This window comes from Panthera uncia (assembly GCF_023721935.1).
Source record: "Panthera uncia isolate 11264 chromosome E2 unlocalized genomic scaffold, Puncia_PCG_1.0 HiC_scaffold_20, whole genome shotgun sequence".
Lineage (NCBI taxonomy): Eukaryota > Metazoa > Chordata > Mammalia > Carnivora > Felidae > Panthera > Panthera uncia.
In genome coordinates, this window is record NW_026057589.1 from 19,480,392 (window position 1) to 19,490,365 (window position 9,974).

Genomic DNA, 9,974 nt, shown 5'->3' on the forward strand with positions numbered 1-9,974 from the left:
AATATTGCTGTGTTTGAAGGACGAGGGAACTTCAGGCCCCCTCCTTCTCCACTATGACGACTCCTCCCTCCACTGCCTTTAGAAGATGAACAAGGAGGGGCGCCTGAGTGGCTCGGTCGGTTAAGCGGCCGACTTCAGCTCAGGTCATGATCTCACAGTTCGTGAGTTTGAGCCCCGCGTCGGGCTCTGTGCCGACAGCTCAGAGCCCGCAGCCCGCTTCGGATTCTGTGTCTCCCTCTGTCTGCCCCTCCACTGCTTGCACTCTGTGTCTCGCATTGTCTCAAAAATAAATAAACATTAAAAAAAGTCTTTAGAAGATGAACAAGGAGTAGCAAAAAGCAAAGTCAAAGAACTGCTAACGTATCCTTTGTTGATAGAACTCTCATAAAAATATAAAATGAACACATGGCAAAAATTTATGTAACTCATAAATTAACAAGGAAACCAGTGTTGCTACCGATTCTAAGAATTCAAAGGACGGTACAGACATAGGCTATCAGATGGTCAGGTCACCTGACTCTACACGTCGCATTGCAGCTCAGATGAATGTTGTCCACAGCCATGCAAATTATGTCCAGTGGAGATTCAAGTGCTCACTGCCTATGGGTATCAACCAGTTTTTCCAGGTTTGTATCGATTAAGCAAGTTTATTTAGCACCACCAATGGACATGAAACCTGACCCGCCCACCTTATACCACACACAAAAATGAAGTCTAATTAAGACGACAGATGAAAATGTAAAGCATAAGAGGAGCCTGGGTGGCTTGGTCGGTTGAGCATCGGACTCTTGATTTCAGCTCAGGTCCTGATCTCACAGTTCAGGGGATGGAGCCCCGAATCGGGCTCTGCACTGACAGTGCAGGGCCTACGTGGGATTCTCTCTCTCCTTCTCTCTCTCTGCCCTTCCCCTGCTTGAGTGCTCTCGCTCTCTCTCTCTCTCTCTCTCTCTCTCTCAAAGTAAATAAACTTTAAAAAAAGTAAAAGATAAAACAATAACATTTCTAGAAGGTATTCACAGCCTTGGAGAGGGAAAAGCTGCTTTGGCAAAGCAGCCAAAGCACCAACCCTCAAGGAAGACCACTGAATTAGTCTCCACTGAAGTTGACGACCCGTGTTCATCCGGAGATGCAATCAGGAAAGCAGAAAGGGCAGCCACAGGACAGAAGACGGTATTTGCAGTAACACAACTGACAAAGAACCTCAGTCACAAGAGGATTCCATCCCTCCAAACCAGTAAGAAAAAGATAATTTATTAGGAAAAAAAAAAGGGCATGTAGCAAAGGAACAAAACGGAATAACAGAAATTAGAAGGACACACAGGAAACCGTAGGATATTTGTAAGATGGGCTAGAATAAGCGGATGAAACAGAATGGGGTATAACACATAAACAGAACATGGACACATTTGAACACTATTGTTTGAAGAAAGCAGAATGCAGAACAAAGCACATCCACTGATACCATTTAAATGAAGTTTTAAAACTACACACAGAACAGGATTCTTCACTGCTTGTAGCAGACGTACAGATGGATAGTTAAAAGCACAAAAATGGACTGAAAGGAACATCTAAAAGTCAAGACAAGGGGCTGTGGTAGGGTCCCCTCCCCAAGGAAAGAAAAAGAAAAAAAACAAACCTCAGGGTAAACTGGCTATTCACCTACGCGACAACGTCCCTCACGACCTTGTAACATGAGACTACTTAATCAGACTGCATGTTTGTATGTATTACCACACACGGGAGACAAAGAAGTAGAAAATATATTTAAAAAAAACAACTCTACACCACGTGGCCTTTGGAGCTCAGTTCTTTGGGTATGAACCCAAGGAGCAGTGCCAGCACAAACAAAGTTGCTTTCTGGCAAGAAAAGCCTCAGTGTCCTGACTGTCTGTGAGCGAATCCCACCACAGGGTGCCTGGGTGGCTCAGTCAGTTGAGTGTCTGATTTTGGCTCAGGTCATAATTTGACGGTTCATGAGTTCGAGCCCCGCATCAGGCTCTGTGCTGACCTACCAGAGGCTGGAGCCTGCTTCAGACTCTGTGTCTCCCTCTCTCTTTCTGTGCCTCCCCTGCTCATGCTCTGTCTCTCTCTCGAAATAAACATTAAATTAAAAAAAAATTTAAAGTCAAAATGAAGATGGAGTTAGTGGGGAAGGCAAAGGTGATAGGACAGCGACAAGCAAAGTTTTAGCTCTGTTATATATTTTATTTCTGTTTGAAACACTGGAAGTGTTGCTCTGTTTGGCACAAATGTAAAAGTGCGCTTGCTCTACCAAAACTGGATACATGGCTAACCACTTAAATAGAAGAATAAGTAATGATGAAAAGTAAGGGAGAGAGCCAGGAAAAGGATGGGGTGGGGGAGGGGAGAGGAATCAGAAGGAGGGAGGGAGGGAGGGAGACCAAGGGAGATGAAAACTGAAAGCAATAGTACAGAATGTTAGCAGCTAATAATTCTGGGTAGTGAGAAAACACCATTATATGAAAAAGGAAATTTTCAACTTCTCACTTTTGTGAGCCCAGCTCCTGGGCCCAGGGAAACTGTGCTCTAACATTTACCAGAGTCCAAATGACTCAGCAAAACCTCAAAGCATGGGCTCTATTTCTGTTCAGAGCACAGGTTGTAGATCTGCTTCCTTAAAGAATAATAATAAACAAAAATAAAGCATTCCAAATATAAAGCTAAAAAACCACCCACACGAACCTCCCTGGTTCCCATAAGATTAAAGTGGTACAGCCTTTCACACAATGAAAACATAAGATAAAGTCTGTAACTTTCTGAAATGTCCTTCCTCATGATGATTTGTAACTCTTCGTGTAAAACCAAACAAAACATATAGAACCCTACACCAAATGATCCCTGGAGCATACTCTTTGTGAAGACTGTGTATCCCAGGAAGCTGTCCTAACTTGGGCTCGAATAAAACTCTTCCCCACTCTTCAAAAAATTTTTAAAAAGGTTTGTTTATTGTGCATCAATATATATTATTCTCTCATTTCATTTCAATTTTATTTTCAAAAACAAGAAAATAAAAACAAGGTTATATAAAAAGATGTACCAGGCAAATTCTCATAAAAAACACAGCTGGAGTAGCCTTGTTAGTATCAGATAAATTACAGGGCAAGGTAGGGACCACTAACAGTAACACTGTATATGGTAACAATACTACCCCAACAAACTGCTATAGACAAAAACTTTGATGCTTCTCACAACATAGCTCTGAAAAGTGTAAAGCAGATTAGGGGAGGAAAAGCAAGGTCACAGTTATAGTTAGGGAGAAAAAGTCCTCTCTTGAGAACACTATAGCTCAAGGTAACAAAGGACAAAGAGGATCTGAACACAAGTTCACAAGGTTGATCAAGTGCACACATATGCTCCTACAAACATTCTGAACTTTGCACCTAGAGAATACAGCTTTCGTTTAAGCACATTTACAAATATTGACCAAGCCATGGGGGGGGGGGGGGGGGGGGGGGGGGGACGCTCAGAGAACTACAGTTGACCCTTGAACAACCTGAGTTTGAACCCTAGGGGTCCACTTGTACTTGGGATTTTTTTAAGGGTTCACATCAAAAGCCACAGGCATTTATTTACAACTGCCCACTCCAGTCTTCACGGATCTAATGGAAGGTACACCCGCTGCCCTCTGAGTACCCAGGGAGGGAGGATATATGTCAGCAGCCCCTAAGGACCCTGGGTAGGGGCAGGGCTGCAGGTAGCTCCAAGTGGAGCACCTATGTTTGTGGGAGAAGACAAAGCTGAAGGGAGCATTTTCACAGAACTTTATAAGCTTCTTTCAAAAGTCACATGGAGGGGCGCCTGGGTGGCTGAGTCGGTTAAGCCTCCGACTTCAGCTCAGGTCATGATCTCATGGTTCATGAGTTTGAGCCCCATGTCGGGCTCTGTGCTGACAGCTCAGAGCCTGGAACCTGCTATGGATTCGGTGTTTCCCTCTCTCCTGCCCCCCCTCGCTCTGTCTCTCAAAAATAAACATTTAAAAAATTTAATACTTTTTTTCCCTTCACATTGGGAGTTTCACAAACACTTATCAAAAAAAAAAAAAAAAACAGCCAAAAAGATGGATTATTTTAACATCAAAATTAAAAGTGCTATGTAACTAGAGCGCCTGGGTCACGCAGTCCATTAAGCGACTGACTCTTGATTTTGGCTAAGGTCATGATCTTGTTACAGGAAGGTGGGAGGACGCTGGTCCTTCACGGAGACGAAGAATGAATCTTGTGGACAACAGAGAGTACAGCGATAGAGTTTACTGAGGGAAAGTATAAAGCTCTCAAGAGTGAGGGGGCGTCCCGACTGGGTAGCCACTGAGGAATTTTGTCCCTTTTTATTGGGACCTTGTCACAAAGTTTGTGAGACTCCATGCATGCAACATAGCCCAGGCAGGTGTGGAATGTGTTTATCCTTTTTTTTTTTTTTTTTCCCTCCAAACCTCAAAGCTTCTTCCGCCTCTATTTGCAGCTGCAGGCTGCCTCCCTGAAAGTTCCTGATCTCTCCCTAATGTTGTTCACCTCTTCCCTAGTTCAACCTCACAGTTCATGAGTTCGAGCCCTACATCAGGATCCAAGCTGACAGTGCAGAGCCTGCTTGGGATTTTCTCTCTCTCTCTCTCTCTCTCTCTCTCTGCCCCTCCTGTGTTCTCTCTCTCTCTCAAAATAAACAAACTTTTTAAAAAAGAAAGAAAAATACTATGGACAAAAGGAAGACAAAGGAAAGAAAAAGACAAGTGTTCAAGAACCTGTCCGTGTTCATCTGGTCAAACAGATCACCCAATGCATCCCACAAACACATACAAAGATGAGCAACCTGACAGAGAAGTGAGGAAAAACTAGGACCATGCAATTCCCCTGGAAAACCCAACCATCTAACAAATCCCTGACAAGATGCTATCTTTAACAGTCATCACAGAAGTGTAAAATCAAAAAAGTGATGAGCCATTTTTCTTTACTCCTCGGAGTGGCAAAAATTGAGACGTGAGAAAATTCTGGCAATGGTGTCAGGAAGCTAGGGACTCTGGTGGCAGGGTAAATTTGTGCAGCCACTTCAGGAAACAAATGAACTTCAGGGCCGGCCGTCCCCGCCCCCTGCCTCCCACACCTGCCAGGGTTAGTCCAGGCATAGCTACGGATCTCTGTTCTGGCTGGCAGGTGTGAGAAGAAGCCACAGCATAGGCTTTGAGGAACGGAAACACCTGGCATTCCCTTTGACCTTGCTTATTTCTCTCTTCTTGCCTGAAAGGACACCTAGAAATACTGCACCTTCTCAGCAAGAATTGTCAGAACGAAGGCCTAACAGCGTGGAAAGATGGCGCCTGGTCCCTGATGTCACGCCTTAGACCTGCTGACTTCTGGACTCTGCAACAGGAAAACAAACCCGTTTTTTCAGCTACTCTGAGGTTTTTAAGTTTATTTATTCAAGAGAGAGAGCACATGTGAGTAGGGGAGAGGCAGAGAGAGAGAGAGAGAGAGAGAGAGAGAAAGCGAGCGCACGCAGGAGAGAATCCCAAGCAGGCTCCGTGCTGTCAGTGCAGAGCCCGGGGCTCGATCTCATGAACTCCAAGATCATGACCTGAGCCTAAATGAAGAGTTGAATTAAAAAAAATTTTTTTATGTTTATTTTTGAGAAAGAGACACACAGAGGGGAGCAGGGGAAGGTCAGAGACAGAGGAAGACAAAGTATCCGAAGCAGTCTTGAACCCACGAACCGTGAGATCCATGACCCGAGCCGAAGTCGGACGTTCAACTGACTAAGCCACCCAGGTGCCCCTGAAGTAATTTTTGAAATGAGCAGCTAAGTGCATGTGTGACACAGTAGAATGTATTAACATTACCCGTTGCACTTCTGGGTGTCTACCGTCGAAACTCATTTGGAGATGTGTCTAAGAGCATTCACAGCTGTGCGGTTTGATAAACTGGCCACGTGGAAAACTGAGTAAGTATCACTAAGGCCATGGCTATGGCAGCGGGGTAGTGTTTGTGCACCATGAATGCTATGCCGGTCCTAAAAACAATCAGGTATAGCGTTTTCATTTGATGGTCATAAATAAGACCCATTCCATGCCACCATGGTATCCAGAAGTCTACATCGATGTCAATGGTCTGTAAAACAAAGACAAGCTGATTTGCTGAAGCTTCTCCCTTGGAGCCTGGTTACACCCCAAAGTGTGTGCCCAGGGTGGGGCGCAGAAAGGCAATCTCGGTGTTTGACCTCCCAGCTCCCATACCTCTCCCTATGAGTCATGCTGGCGACTTCGGCAGGGAGGCGGGAGAGGTAGATATAGCACAAGCACAGGTAGGGAGTGAAGTTCTGATGAGATAGAGACCAAGAGCCCTTCCCGCACCTGGGGAGGGGCTGGGGCAGCCTTTCCATCTGCTCTGAACACTTCCATCCCTACGGCACTGGCCAGAGCAGGACTTGGCTTATCATGTCCCGAGTCTGCGATGGTGGAATCACTGATGTAATAACCATCATATCAAGAAGGACAATGCATCGTTTGAAGGTATTATTGACCCTGCTACTAATGTAGTGATGGGCCAACAATGAGAATTACCTATACTCAGGCAGTGCAGATGGCTTTTCAGGTTTTGAGAAAATGAAGAGTAAAACAATACATTTCACAAACGTTTTTGGAATCATGTTGTTCTATTTACTGAAATACCAAGTTCCAGTTGAATTCACTGAAATGTCTTCCTTGTTGCTTGAATCCTAGAGTATTTTGCAAAATAGTTTGTTTTACTGCATTCCCAAGGTTGATAGGTTGATACTGGAATTTTTTCAAGTGTATCACTGGGCTGCATAATTTGTACCAATATTTACTGAAATACTTATTTTTCTACATGCTCAAAGGCTACTGGCAGAGGAATTTTTTCAAACGTATTATGGTTTGCTACATGACCAATTTTTAAAAATATTTTTAACGTTTATTTATTTTTGAGACAGAGAAAGACAGAAAGAGAGAGAGTGGGGAAGGGGCAGAGAGAGAAAGAGAGACACAGAATCCGAAGCAGGCTCTAGGCTCTGAGCTGTCAGCACAGAGCCCGACGCGGGGCTCAAACTCACAAACCACGAGATCATGACCTGAGCTAAAGTTCTACGCTCAACCAAATGAGCCACCCAGGCGCCCCCTGACTTGACCGATTTTTACTGAGATGTGCTTTATTTTGCCTGTAGTGTAGAGGAATTCCTTCAAATAGACTTTACATCATGGCTGTCTTTTTTAATACCCAGTACTCAGTGAAATACAGTGCCGGTGTTAGCTTTTATACTCCCACATGTCAGATTACCTTCTCTTCCACCAGTATATGTGTTTTGCAGCTAGCTATATCAAAGGATCACTGACAAACACATATACATAAAATTTCCTCCAGCCAGGTAATTTTATACTAGTATTTCTCAAGATTGGCAGAATATTGCTGCATACTCAGAATTTAGGATTTCTGACCAGATTCTACTATATGTGTGCAAAATGATTTTTTTCCCTTTAAAACCACTTCATAATAACTTCTAATACCTATATTATGGGGGAAATACTTAATCCTTTATATGATTTTAATATCATATACAGAGTGACCTTTTCATTTATTGTACAAAATGGGACATATTTGAAAGTGAAAGAGGGCACTATTAAAAATGAGGATAAGACTACAGGCATAAACTTGGAGCTGTCCTGGCCAAACTGTGACATGTAGTTATCTTATAATATGCCAGCACACCTATGCCAGGAAATAAGGAATGTATACTATTTCATACGTAACACGAATAACCGAAGGAAATTTGGGGCATGAGACTGTGGTAGGGTCCCCTCCCTAACGAGACGGGGGGAAAAAAAACCCACCTCAAGGCAGCCTGGCTATACTTCTACATGACGACATCTCTCAGGACCTTGCAACATGAGACCACTTAATCAGACTGCATGTTTGTGTGTTACCATATATGGGAGACAAAGAAATAGAAAACAGGTATTATAAAAAAAAAAAAACTATGCCACATGGTGTTCAAGGCTCCGTTCCTTGGGTACGAACCCAAATGAGCAGGGCCGGCACAGATGAAGTTACTTCCTGGAAGTAAAAGCCTCGGTGTCAGGACTCTCTGTGCGACAATCCGGCTACAAGACCACAGTATGGAGAAAAATGAATACCAGAGCCCTATTTCCCACACAAATCTACACACATACAGAATCTGGGGTACGTTGGTAAAAGGGTTCTTTGCCTTTACCTGCAGTGTTTTGAATTTTTACAAGGAAAATGTATTGATGCATTATTTGTGCAGTTACGTTTAAAACTAAAAAGTGGTATCCCGAGGGTATAAAGAGGTTGATCGATACCCATTTTGAGTTGGCTTTTCGGCCTGCAGACACCATTGTGTCTGTTTAAATACAACAAAAGGTTAATTGACTTGAGAAATAAATAAATAAATGAATAAATAAATAAATAAATAAATAAAACGAAATGTAAAGCGGACAGGCAACAGACTACCATTTTTTCTCTAGCATAGTGTAATCTCCTCTCCAGCTTCAAAAAAAAAAGCCTCCAAACGTTAGAGCTCAAAAGGTCACTGGATTGAGGCGTTTAAAGCCACAGTAAACAAACTGGCACAGGTTAATTAGGCGGGAATCAATGAAACATTTTCACTCCTACCTTCCTTATCTGAACATGCAGCTTTCATTCACACCCCGGTCCTGCCTGGCTAATTACTTACTGAGCATTCCACGCGAATGCCTCCGACTCAACCAGCACTTTGTATCTGTTCCTGCACACCACCAGCTGCCTCCCCCAGCAGAATAGCTATTAATTAAGCATCTATGTGCACAGTGCTTTGCAGGTTACACAAGTGCCTCCTTGCCACTTCATGGACACAAGCTGCTCTGTGAGTAGGGAAGGCTTTCTCTCCGCTTTGCAGAGGAGCGGCACATCGGCTCGAAGTCACGCTGCGAATAAAAGGCTGATCCCACCTAAGGCAGCGCACGTGAACGCATAGGTCCCTTGAGCATTGAGGGACCATGAACATCCGCCACCAGATAATTATTTTCCGCTTGGGCCAACGGTCTAAGATCTTCCCAGGGCTTAGAGAAACCTCCACTCCAAAGGGCTGTGAAAACAGTTCACCTTTCTTTGGGAGAATTTAAACACCAAAGGGCAGCTCCACAAGTTGGACTTTGCATTTTCCTAACTTTGGCACGTTGTTATTTGGCTCCTGCTCTGTACCCAGAATGATGTAAGAGACTGCAGGCGAGGCAAATGTCAATCAGCAGAGGGTAATACTTGGGCTCTGCTCCCAAGACATCGGTTCGGGGAGAGGAGATTAGCACATTGCAGGAGTACCCATGCCAGGATACGATTAGGTGCAAAAACAAACCAACTATCCTTGGAAGATGTTCTATAAAAGTTATTACAGCTCTAATTTGCCATCCTCCTTAACTTACCCTCCCACACACATATACACCCAGCACCACCACACTTGCATTAATAGGGTAAAATAATGCTTTGCTTGTTGATGTAACTTACTACAAGCTGGTGCAGCACAAATCCCTATGTACAGTGAAGTGGGTTTTGCAACAACTAAATTCATATTTTAATTGCATATAGTGCCTGCGTGATGCTTAGCCCTGAATACATGCCATGCTGAAATAAAGCCACTGCAGACATGGCAGTCAAGACTTTGGTATCCAGATTCAAGCGGACCTGTTTCAAATCCCAGCTTTGCCACTTCCAGGATGAATGGCTTTGGATGATCTTGGGCGAGAGACGCCATCTCTCTAAACCTCCGTTACCTCCCATGTGAATGGGAGCTAATAAATGCACCTCCTTTCAAAAGTCATTGAGAAAACGAAATGAGGTTAAATACAGAGAGCCTTACAGGAGGTAAATGGTCAACAGTAATCACAATGAACTATTAAGAAGGACTGTCTTTGAGTAACTTAGTTAACAAGGGTGGCAGGTTAATACCCATCATTTCCC